This window comes from Anabrus simplex, chromosome 2, assembly GCF_040414725.1.
Source record: "Anabrus simplex isolate iqAnaSimp1 chromosome 2, ASM4041472v1, whole genome shotgun sequence".
In the NCBI taxonomy this organism is placed as follows: Eukaryota; Metazoa; Arthropoda; class Insecta; order Orthoptera; family Tettigoniidae; genus Anabrus; species Anabrus simplex.
This window is the reverse complement of record NC_090266.1, coordinates 1,218,497,384-1,218,510,623: the sequence shown is the minus strand read 5'-3', so window position 1 is coordinate 1,218,510,623 and position 13,240 is coordinate 1,218,497,384. Positions and strand designations below refer to the sequence as shown.

Below are 13,240 nucleotides of genomic sequence, written 5' to 3'. Positions count from 1 at the left end.
TTATGCTACTCATTGCCTATTCAATCATTTGCCTTTCCCTTATCTCCTGGGTATCAATCCATGTTGATAACCAACAGGGATAACCACTCTGTAAGAAATATCATCTATGACAAACATTACTTCATACTTGACTTTCAACCTATTAGATCGTGTTACATACGTTTAGTACATGTTGAAGAGATGTTAAGTACAGAATAAAAATGGCCATCTCTTCAACACACACTAAATGTGTGTAACATGACGGAATAGGTTGAAAGTAGATTTTGATTACAATGCAGTTGTGAAAATTCAATATTCAATGATTTCATAGTTTTGTTTTATGTGTGTGGGTCCTTTTAAAAAGTAAAAATATAATGGAATATTGAATCAAGACTGTGGACAAAATATATTAAATTATCACAGTCAAATTTATCATCAAACAGATGCAACTGAAATTGGTAACAATTATAGATGGTATGAGGTACAATACAAGCTTTCATTACTCACAAAATAATGAAACATGTATTACAAAATGTATATTTACAGGTCTAATAAAGTTAATGAGATAGATTTAATTATCATATTTATCATCAAAAAGAGTAACAAAATATTATATGGGAACTTAACTGTAAAAAAATAATTCTACACACCAACCCTTTTGATTCTGGCTCTAAAAGAACAAATTATGCAAAATATTACACAAGACAGTATGCCAATGATCAGATGAGCACAGCCATTTACCCACTGGTCACTAAAATAACATAGCTAAATTTTACACTACTCATTGCCTATTCTATAATTTGCCCTCCATTTTTCTCTTATCAATCCATGTTGATAACCAACAGGGAAGAAAATAATTCCACTTACAACCTCTTATAATGAAACTAATAAATCAAGAAAAAAAAAAAAACTCTTATGATTCAAACAAATTGCCAAATTAATGGTATTGATGGTTTTTACTTGTTTAAAGAGGCCTCACATCTAGGTCATAAGCCCAATTAATGGTATGAGAATGCAGTCTACATTTTCCAGCATCTTCATTAAAAGAGATAAACATATGCATTACCAAAAGTTAAAAATTACACATATAATGGACCATAGCTGGAAATAGGATGGAAGACACTTCACATGTAAATGGGTCCACCTTATCATTATAGTTCTCTCAATTTCCTCGTTAACACCCAGCGATTCAAACATTACAATGGTCAAACATGATTCTGATAAACATTTTGTTTGAGTAAGGTTTCATTTTGCCGGCCCCGTGGTATAGGGGTAGCGTGCCTGCCTCTTACCCGGAGGCCACGGGTACGATTCCCGGCCAGGTCAGGGATTTTTACCTGGACCTGTGGGCTGGTTCAAGGTCCACTCAGCCTACGTGATTAGAATTGAGGAGCTATCCGATGGTGAGATAGCGGCCCCGGTCTGGAAAGCCAAGAATAACGGCTGAGAGGATTCGTTGTGCTGACCACACGACACCTCGTAATCTGCAGGCCTTCGGGCTGAGCAGCGGTCGCTTGGTAGGCCAAGGCCCTTCAAGGGCTGTAGTGCCATGGGGTTTGTTTTGGTTTGGTTTAAGGTTTCATTTTAGTGTAAGAGTACGCTGCCCGATAAATTGTATAGCAGCTGATCCCTTACATAGCAGTTCAAAATATACGTGTACTTTTGCATAGCATCAAACAACTTTTTAACACAAGTAAATGAATGACTAAATGTTGGGTTAACTTTCCTTTCGTGTATCGAATGGTAGAGCTGTCACAAAATTTGTATGAACAAGTGAAAACAGCAATAGATATTAAACAGTATACAGTATTCAGAAAAGGTTCATGATGTGGGATACTGTAGTCACATCCTAGTTCGTGAACCATGGGCAACAGCTGAGTGGCCTAGTAAGTGGTCACGAGAGTCGCGATACCAGTTGCTACGGAATGGGAGTGGGCATCTCGGACATATTCTGAGTCATGGCCCCCCGCCTTGTGTTCCAGCGGCTAGGACTATACAATCCACCAGTGGTCCCTAACCCGTTAGAGGAGATATCCTCACTTGGACTATGTGTAAGTAGGGTAGCATCCTGCTTCACGAATTTATCGAGCTCACAACATTTTTAGCAAGTCTCGGGCCTATGGGAGTAACGGAGTCCCACTCCCATTTGACAGGGGATGGACTCCTTGGAAACAAGTTGGCGAATTAAATGGAATTCGATGGGGAGCTATCAATGGTAATGGGGCTTATGGAAGAAAGAAAGTAAAACTGGCTGAGTCAGCAAAGAGGATGAGGATGTGCTAGGAGTAAGTGATAGATATTTGGGTAAGGGGAGATAATGAGGAAGAGATAGGAGATTATAAAGTGTACTTGACGGGTGTTAGAAAGGGAAGGGCAGAGTGTAGGGTAGGGCTGTTCATCAGGAATACTATTGCATGCAACACAGTTTCTCTTAGGCACATAAACGAGTGAATGATATGGATAGACTTAGCAGGTGAATTAGGGCGAGAATTGTCGCAGTGTATTCAACATGTAACGGTGCAAATGAGGATGAAGTTAGCAAGTTTTATGAAGTATTGAGTGACATCATAGTCAGGGTCAACAGCAAAGATAGGATAGTGCTATTGGGTGATTTCAATGCAAGAGTTGGAAATAGGACTAAAGGACACAAAAGGGTGATTGGTAAATGTGGGGAACATACGGAAGCTAATAGGAATGGGAAGCATTGGCTGGATTTCTGTGCTAGTATGGGTTTAGCAGTTACAAATACGTTCTTAAAGCATAAGGCTACACATGGGAGGGTAGGGGTACCAGATTCATAATAGACTATATCTTAACCGACTTCGAATCCAGGAAATCTGTTAGGATTATACGGGTTTTCAGGGGATTTTTCGATGATACAGACCACATTGCAACTGCGATAAGATTTCAAGGATTAAATCAAGAAGTTAGATACAGATAATTCAGACCACTATCTGATCTGTAGTGAACTAAGTATCCCTAGGCCTAGGATAAGGAAAATGAAATCTGTCCTCAAACGAATGATAGAAAATCTACAGGACAAGGAAAATAGACAGAAGTACATGGATATGATTAGTGAGAAGTTCTAAACCATGAACAGTAAGCAGGTTCAGGATATAGAAAGAGAATGGGTGACATACAGGGATGCTGTACTGGAAACAGCAAGGGAATGCCTAGGAGCAACTGTGTGTAAAGATGGGAAAAAGCTAACATCTTGGTGGAATGATGAAGTGAGAGCAGCTTGTAAATGAAAAAGAAGGCTTATCAGAAATGGTTCCAAACTAGAGATGATGCGGACAGGGAATTGTACGTAGAAGAAAGAAACAGAGCTAAACAAATAGTTGTTGAATCCAAAAAGAAGTCTTGGGAAGATTTTGGTAATGACCTGGAAGGGCTAGGGAAAGCAGCAGGGAAACTTTTCTGGGCAGTAATAAATAATCTTAGGAAGGGAGGGAAAAAACAAATGAACAATGTTTTGGGTAATTCAGGTGAACTCATAACAGATCCCAGGAAATCACTGGACAGGTGGAGGGAATATTTTGAACATCTTCTCAACATCTGGTGGTGTCGCGAACAACCGAGCTCATGGGAAGCAGGAAAACGATGTTGGTGAAATAAAACTTGAGGAAGTGGAAAAGGTGGTAAATAAAGCAGCAGGTATAGATGAAATTAGTCCTGAAATGATGTAGTGGGAAGGCAGGGATGAAATAGCTTCACAGAGAAGTAAGATTAGTACGGGGTGTTGGTAACGTACCTTCAGATTGGGAAAAAGAAGTAACTGCACCTACCTATAAGCAAGGGAACAGGAAGGATTGCAACAAATATCGAGGTATCTCATTAATTAGTGTACCAGACAAAGTATTCACTGGCATCTTGGAAGGGAGGGTGTGATCAGTGGTTGAGAGGAAGTTGGATGAAAACCAGTATGGTTTCAGACCACGTCAGTATGCGTCAGGTAATTGAAAAATGTTACGAGAGGAATAGATAGCTGTGTTTACGTTTCGTAGATCTAGAGAAAGCATATGACAGGGTACCGAGGGAAAAGATGTTCACCATACTGGGGGACTATGGAATTAAGGGTAGATTGTTAAAATCAATCATAGGCATTTATGTTGACAACTGGCTGCAGTGAGAATTGATGGTAGAATGAGTTCTTGGTTCAGGCTACTTACAGGATTTAGACAAAGCTGTAATCTTTCACCTTTGCTGTTCGTAGTTTACATGGATCATCTGCTGAAAGGTAGAAAGTGGCAGGGAGGGATTCAGTTAGGTGGAAATGTAGTAAGCAGTCTGGCCTATGCTGATGAATTGATCTTAATGGCAGATTATGCCGAAAGCCTGCAGTCTAATATCTTGGAACATGAAAATATGTGCAATGCGTATGGTATGAAAATTAGCCTTTCTAAGACTAAACTGATGTCAGTAGGTAGGAAATTCAACAGAATTTAATGTCAGATTGGTGATATAAAGCTGGAACAGGAAGATAATTTTAAGTATTCAGGTTGTGTGTTTTCCCAGGATGGTAATATAGTGAGATTGAATCAAGGTGTAGTCAAGCTAATGCAGTGAGCTCACAGTTGCGATCAACAGTATTCTGTAAGAAGGAAGTCAACTCCCGGATGAAACAATCTTTACATTGGTCTGTTTTCAGACCAACTTTGCTTTACGGGAGCGAAAGCTGGGTGGACTCTGGATATCTTATTCATAGGTTAGATGTAAGAGACATGAAAGTAGCGAGAATGATTAATGGTACAAACAGGTGGGAACAATGGCAGGAGGGTACTCAGAATGAGGAGATAAAGGCCGAGTTAGAATTGAACTCGATGGATGAAGCTGTACGCATAAACCGGCTTTGGTGGTGGGGTCATGTGAGGCGAATGGAGAAGTATAAGTTACCTAGGAGAATAATGGACTCTGTTAAAGGAGGGCAAGAGAAGTAGAGGGAGACCGACGACGGTGGTTAGACTCAGTTTCTAACGATTTAAAGATAAGATATATAGAACTAAAGGAGGCCACTACACTAGTTGCAAATAGAGGATTGTGGCGGCATTTAGTAAATTCACAGAGGCTTGCAGACTGAACTCTGAAAGGCATAATGGTCTATAATGATAATGCACGTATGTATGTTATCGGTTTCTATCAAAGGGTCCACCTAGTCAATACAATTAGCTCATACAATATCTTGTATAATTGGGACTAGTTTCGACCACATATACAACTGGTCATCTTCAGCCATGATCCAATTGGAAAAACATATGCTCACATACAACACATAATAAATTAGACAATCTGGTATGTTTCAAATCACAATCCAAATTTTAAAATATTGATGAAGTCCAAACAACACATCCACAATTGAGATTGAATGACATTTCAAGACTACTGCTGTTGGTGCTGAACTATGTCGTCGCCCGTACAGCAACCAAGCGTTCCCGAGTTGATCTGGGAGTTGGCATTCCCCATTTGCATAGACAAGCCACTTGATTTATAGATTATGTTTTGTACAGTAGTAATATGGGTAATGGTTTGTTGAAATGGAGCATTCATAACTTGAATAGGTAATCCTTATCATCAGATCATCTGACAAAGTATTAGCAGAAAGCTAGGTAATTAAGAGTAGAACCACCACAACTGAGAAAATTTTGATTGCTGGAGAATGTATTGTACTGTATCAGTAACAAAAGTTACCAGTTTTATTATTTTGGTAATATCTGATGCACTTTTGAGTGTCTACTCGACCGATAAAAAAAAAGTTTACTGATCAGTATAATATTTGACATGATTTCAAGAGCCTAGTGCAAATAAATTAATCAGTTCCCTAGTAGTTACACTGGAGACAGGTTTTAGTGTATAATATGCACATACTGTGAACTTTCAACTTCCGTTAGGACAGGGGGTGTGGGTTGCGCCTGGGTTCTCCCACCCTGAAGACAAGTATCATACTGCAAACTTATCTGAAACAATATTTCACAGTTTTCTTTCAGCTCAGCAAATGTAAGCCGGTTATGCTTATGATGATCAAAAAAATAACCCCCTAATTTAGCAGCTGTGGCAACCGATATCAGAATGTAATTGGTAAAATACGATATTGCTGAAAATGCATTTACAAACAATAATGTTATTGATTAACTACTTTACGGTTTACGGAGACGCCGAAGTGCCTCAATTTAGTACCGTAGTTCTTTTATGTGCCGGTAAATCCACCAACACAAGGCTGATGTAACTGAGCACCTCCAAACACTACCGGACTAGGCCGGTACTGAACCCACCAACTTGAGCTCAGGAGCTACTCAGCCCAGCCAGGAGTAGAAACCCTTCTTAAAACCCATTCCTTGGTGTAAACCAACATTATTCGTCAAATGACACTGTATTATTCATAATTATGCACAGTGAGTTAAAACATCACATCGAATTGCTGCCTCAGCAGTACTGAAAGCACCACGCAAAACAGGACACATCCCCAGGAGGCAGACAGGGGCCCCTATACTTGGCTAGTGCGCGTATACTTCAAAACAGTGAGCCAGCGCAATCAGCTCTCTAGATGTCTCGACACAACAGCGCTTCACTGTTTCGAAGCAGTCACTTTTAAACAGTTGAGGTGCTTTGTTTGTCCTCGCACTTCAATAGAAATACCCGTGTAACATTGCCCAGAAGATGAGCAAACACTCGTTAAAACACGCTTCATATTCCAAATCGCAAGTCAAGTTACTAAAAGAACTATGTACTCCCCAATGTAAGGCCTGTGTTTTACAAGGAAAAAGGACATTATTGTGCTCAAGGCAGGGTCATACTCTAACAGAAAGATGCTCCCGTTTGTCAAGAGCAAAAGGTTCAAAAATTAGGTTTTTAAACTTCAATTTGAAGTAGACTTTTAAAATGGATTACGTTCAAGTTTGTTACTGTACATATAATAATGATTTTGGACTCTTCTTAGATATAATTACTCATTTTATAATCATTCAAATTAGTTCATTTAGTTTGTTAACTATGTTTTGTAACTAGGTTGTTTGTTAATGGACGTAAAATTCCGATTTGAGACTCGTCTTACTCATTTTATAATTATTCAAATTAGTTCTTTTACTTAGACTACACTCTTTTTTTTTTCTGTTTTATAATTTACTTTATGTCACACCAACACAGATAGGTCTTATAGAGACTATGGGATAGGAAAGGGCTAGGAGTGGGAAGGTAGCAGCCGTGGCCTTAAGGTACAGCCCGAACATTTGCCTGCTGTGAAAATGGGAAACCACTGAAAACCATCTTCAGAGCTGCTGACAGTGGGCTTCAAACTCACCACCTCCTGAATGTAAGTTCAGAGCTGTGCGCCCTTAACCGTGTGGCCAACTCGCTAGGTACTACTATTTTTCTATGCTTTTGTAACTGAATTATGTTAAGTCTGTTATTGTACATAGAATACCTATTCTGAATCCTTCTTAAACTTCATTAGTCATTTTATAATTATTAAAATGAGTTACTATTTTAGTGTACTTGAAACATTAAAACTGATCCCTTTTAGTATCATTGTAAGCACTTAGTGAAGAAGCAAACACATCTTATTACTGGAACTATTATACTGTACCTCAAATATTTATCATGCTGTATTCTGTACATTTGCTCATTAAATATTTCATTAACCTTATATTTTATTGTTATCAAAATGTCAAACTTTATTCAGTGAATTGAACTTGGATATGAAGCAATAGATCATTCACAATTCACTGTCATCATCTGAAGTTTCACCATAGGAACTTTCATCGCTGGCATGTTTCCACAAATAGTCATCCTCACTACCGTCCACTGAATTTGAAATTCCACATTTCTTAAAGCTTTTGGACACTAGATCGTTGGGAACGCGTGGCCACGCGGTCTTGATACAGCTGCATATTAGTCCCACTTCAGGCCTCTTCACTTTTCTGGTTGGTGTTAACGCGTGATCACCATCAGACATCCATTAGGTGTACAACTGTTTCATTGCAGTTTTGAAAGGCCGGTTCACGCACACATCCAACGGCTGTAGAATAGAAGTGAGTCCTCTGAATTATCGCAAGATCGGTTTTTCCTTTCCTCATCAATCTTTTACGGTGTCAGTTGTGTGTCCTCGGTAACTGTCAAACACAAGCAAGTTTCATTTTTCTAACAAAGCTCCTGGGCGACATTGCCAAACGCACTTCACCCAGTCTTCAACTAACGCACTGTCCATCCAGCCGGATTCATGTGTTCTAACAATAACACCAGACAGCAAGTTTCCTTTTGGAAGCGTTTTCCTTTTCAGAACCACATATGGAGGGAGTTTGGTTCCATCCGCTAATACGCACAACATTACCGTACATCATTGCTTTTCGTTACCACCTGTTCTGATGGTTACACTTTTAGAACCCTTAGTATCCACTGTATTTTCCAACGGCATTTAAAAATAGACAGGTGTCCGGTCAGCATTCCCAATTTCCGACAGCAAATAAGAATTTTGCTTCCTCAAATGAATAATGTGACGCTGAAAGGCCGTTAATTTTTCCTTCATACGCCCCAGGGAGACGACGTGAAATAGACGTGGGATAGACTATGGGATAGGAAAGGGCTAGGAGTGGGAAGGTAGCAGCCGTGGCCTTAATTAAGGTACAGCCCGAACATTTGCCTGCTGTGAAAATGGGAAACCACAATCCCTTTCTCCAATAAAAGTTTCAGATCCATCCGCGGCTTGCAGTAAAACCCTGTGTTTTGAGTTCTTTTGAGATCTCTAGTGCTTTCAATTGACAGATTTCACTAGAAACACCATATTCTAACTCATGTTTTTCTATCACAAATTTGTGGAGACGTTCTTCAATTTCCGGAAACACTGCACTCCGCCCGCGGAACGCTCTGCGAACGCCGTTACTTTTTAGAAGCCAATCGCGAATACACGATTCATCAATATCGTACTTTCAGCCAACGGCACGATTTCCACATATTTCGGCTTTGCTTACAACTTTAAGTTTCTCACGCACAGCAAATGACCGCAGATGCTGTTTTGAATCCATCGCTTCCTATCGAGACAGCACTTTCACGGGAGAGATACGGAACTCGAATGTGAGCAAGGTAGACTTCCATAACCAACAGTCTCGACTCTCGCAAAGTACGATATCCCGCGAGATCAGCTATTCGCGCACTCAGCATGCCAGCAACACTTGTGAAAAAAATGACGATCAAGCATCTGCAGCAGCGGCTTTCATACTTACCGCATATTTACCCATACTCCTTGATTTACCATATTCCATTACCTTACATTTCACATTTACATGCCACTGTAACCGTTTTGAGAAAAAAATCGATCTTGCTTTCCAGAACGCAACTAAAACACAATAAGACCTCAATGCCCGTTTATATGTAGTATAATGAGTACGGTAACTGTATTCAAATCTATTTCAATACTCCATGTAAATGTAGTAAATATTTACGAGAATGAATGGCTTGAATACGACCCAGACCCAAGATTTAGAACCAATATTTTGGGGAACAAAATGCGGGTGGTATTCGGGATTATATGGTAACCCAATTTCTGTACCTTACCCATCGAATGCAAATGATATACAATAGTTGATTGATCACATTCAAAAACCTGCGCCATTTCCCGCGACGTTTGACAAGCATTCTCATGAAGCAACTCATTCAAGTGATTTTCGCCAAAAATCTGTAGGTCTTCCAGAAACTGGATCATCGGACAACTCAAACCGTCCTGCTCGAAAACCTGAATACCATTTTTGTGCTGTTCTTTCAGCAATTGCTTCATTCCTGTACACTTCACAAATTGTTCTCGCAGCTCCTGCTGCACTGGATCGTCGGTTAACTCGAAGAGTAAAATGTGTCAGAAATGCTCACTTTTCTCAACGTGACATTCTATATCCGTTTGTCTGAAATATACACAAATATGTTCACAATCAAGAAAACCTGTGTTGCACAACACACAAACTCCAAACTCAGTTAAAACAATGGAATAATGATAAGCAATCCCTTCACGCCGCATTGTTGCCAACCCAAAAGAATACCGCACACAAACTTATGCATCAGCCCTATATATGTGGGAGAGAAAAAACCTTTCAATTCCACTGCTGGGAAGTGGGGACCTACCAACCCTACCTAAACAGTGGGTAACTTTAATTTTATAGTAAAATATCATGAAACGGAAGGCATTTTACACAGTAGCCAGGCGAAATTATTCAATAAGGTGTCACTCCCATAACTCAATACATGTCAATACCAACTATGGCACAATAAAATCAATTCTCACACACCAACAGGAATGCCGTTGCACGTAACTGAACATAACCCTGTGACCATCAGTGTTTTGTGGTGGATCATAACCTAACCTGTCACTATCAGTGTTTTTTTAATGGAGCAAAAAAATAACCTGTCACTAAAAGATCAATAGCTAATTTAATTTTTAATTTGCTGGATTCAATATTTGTGCCTGACTCATTGGCTGAATGGTCAGCATTGTGGCCTTCGGTTCACAGGTCCCGGGTGGGTCAGAGATGTTAATTGCGTCCGATTAATTATTCTGGCTCAGGGACTGGTTAGGCCCTATTTGTGTTTACCCCAACACTTTCATCTTCATATTCAAACAACATACTACACTACCAACCACCACAGAAACATGTAATAGAGATTATATCCCTCTATATAGGGTTGGCATCAGAAATGACATCCAACCGCAAAGCAGCGCCGAATCCACGTGCTATCCACGTGCTACACAGTTCGCACCCGCAACCCCACAGATGTGCGAAAAGTGGTAGAAGAAGAAGAAGACTGCATTCAATATTTGTCACAAACATTGATTTGAATGACAACAGCAGTTCAATTAAGAATGGTGTCACACAAAACTAAACCTAACCTAATCCAACCTAACCCTGTGGCTATAGTTGGTTTTTGGGCGATCTCAACCTAACCAGTCACCATTAGCGCTTTTCAGTGGATTACAACCTAACCTGTCGATATCAGTGGTTTTCGGTGGCTCACAACCTAACCTGTATCATCAGTGTTTTTCAGTGGATCACAACCTAACCTATAAATGTATGTGGTATTTAATGGATCATAACCTAACACGTCATCATCAATGATTTGAAAGACAACAGGTCACTTAGGAATGCTGTCGCATCTAACTGAACCTAACCTAATCCAACCCTGTGATTATCAGTGGTTTTTTGGTGGATCACAATCTACTGGCCCTTGATTTGCTAGGCCTAACCTATATCATAGGCCTACTTGTCAAACAGCCAAAGATACCAGATATTCAGGTTTTTCACTTTGCTGTCGCTACTTAAAATTAACTGGCATACTGTAAATATCAACCTCCCAATACAGTCTCCCTTCACGTCATACAGTCGTATGGCCCACACGCACGGAATTCATGCCGGCGGACGCTGGACTTATACCACACACAAATAACCAATGAAGTTAGGCCTTCTTGATACTTTACAATCATCTGCAGAAGTAACAAGAGCACCGTTAATTGTACCTACCTTCAGAAGATTGACAAGTACATACTTAGAATACTACAACAAGAAGTTTACTGAATTCAATTATGCAAGGTTCATAAGAGAAGTGCAAATGATACAATGTGCTCCATATACCACAATATGCCCCTCTTTTAGAATCATCCATAAACACAGAATTAATACAGAAACAAACCTACGGAAATCATTAGTCCAGTCCGTGGGCCATTCACGCGTAGCGGCTGTCGTTTGTTTCCTCGCTCGCTGCCTGCTGTACCGTTGCCTACGCTATAATAGAAGGCCTGGACAAGCCGACTTATTTCTGGGCGAACGAAGTAGTTCAGGCAATGGCCGCTTGGATCGCGTTTATGTTCTGTTGTTCTCATTTTCTGTCAACCAATCAATCAATACTGATGTAGATTTTTATTATCATTATGTCCGGTGTGAATGAGATATAAATATATAAAACAACTTAGAACACACTACACTTCATAGAGTTCTTTCATTTTGCACTTGTTTATCACAAAGGAGTAAAGAATAGGGAAATAGGCCTAAATAGAAGGACTGGTCCGATTTTTCCCTATTTCTATAATTTCAACACTTTTCTGCTCAGAGGCTTGCTCTTGAATTTGTTTAATAAATCACAGTCATTAGTCACTTTCTTTGCATTATTATCAAGAACAGGCCTGAAAAATGTTGTAAGTATAACGCATGTGATGTGTGCTTGATCACAGTCGCGGCACTGAAACGTCTCTTTAAACTTTGGAGCGGTAAGGAATTTCAGCTTTCGGACAAGTTTACATTTTCCGAGGTATCCTAACTCCCGCGTTGTAAATATTAATACATTTTTAATAAGAAGAATTTGCATCGGCACTTTGTCGGGGAGGCAGAATTCCCCTCACATTACTTACACCGTAATCTGATTCGACAAAGTGCAAGCTACATATTCTGGAGTTATCATTTGGAGCTGGAAGAGATACTTTTTTCCTGCCCTGTCCAGAAATAGCAAGCCTCCATTTCTCCCGTAAACTCGGATCTCTAGGAAAAAGATGAAAATTTATATTTGTGTATATTTCTTCGCTGTGTCAGATGTGCAGTTAGGCACGCAAAATTAACCATCTTACTAGTATTAATAATAAATAATGTTATTGGCTTTACGTCCCACTAATTACATTTTCATTTTCGGAGACGCCGAGGTACCGTAATTTTGTCCCGCAGGAGTTCTTTTACGTGCCAGTAAATCCACCGGCAGGAGGCTGACGTATTTGAGCACCTTCAAATACTACTGGATTGAGCCAGGATCGAACCTGTCAAGTTGGGGTCGGAAGGCCAGCGCCTCAACCGTCTGAGTCACTCAGCCCGGCAATAAACCATCTTAACCCACAGAATGGAAAGAGAAACTTGACGGTAATTGGCCCCAGGGACTCTGAAATTTTGAGAGTGGGTTGGCAACCACGGGCCCTTAGCTGAGTCCTGGCATTTCTTCCACTTACTTGTGCCAGGCTCCTCACCTTCATCTATCCTATCCGACCTTCCTTGGTCAACTCTAGTTCTTTGCCGACCCCTACGCTATTAGGTTTCCGAGGGCTAGGGAGTCTTTTATTTTCACGCACTTCGTGGCCCTTGTCGTCCTTTGGCCGATACTTTCATTTTTCGAAGTGTCGGACCCCTTCCAGTTTTTCTTTCTGATTAGTGTTATATAGAGGATGGTTGCCTTGTTGTACTTCCTCTTAAAACAATAATCACCACCACCTTGACGGTAATTTGGAAGCACGTAACTAAACAAATGTTACTGT

General features: G+C 40.1%; 1 long non-coding RNA gene across 1 annotated transcript in view; it reads right to left on the bottom strand.

Annotated features, from left to right (window-relative positions):
- Positions 1–11,728, bottom strand: part of LOC136863414 (uncharacterized) — a 40,593-nt gene extending 28,865 nt beyond the window's left edge. The window contains exon 1 of the long non-coding RNA XR_010859218.2: positions 11,645–11,728. This is a non-coding gene — a long non-coding RNA (uncharacterized lncRNA). The remainder of the gene's footprint in view (positions 1–11,644) is intronic.
- Between the last annotated feature and the right edge of the window lie 1,512 nt (positions 11,729–13,240).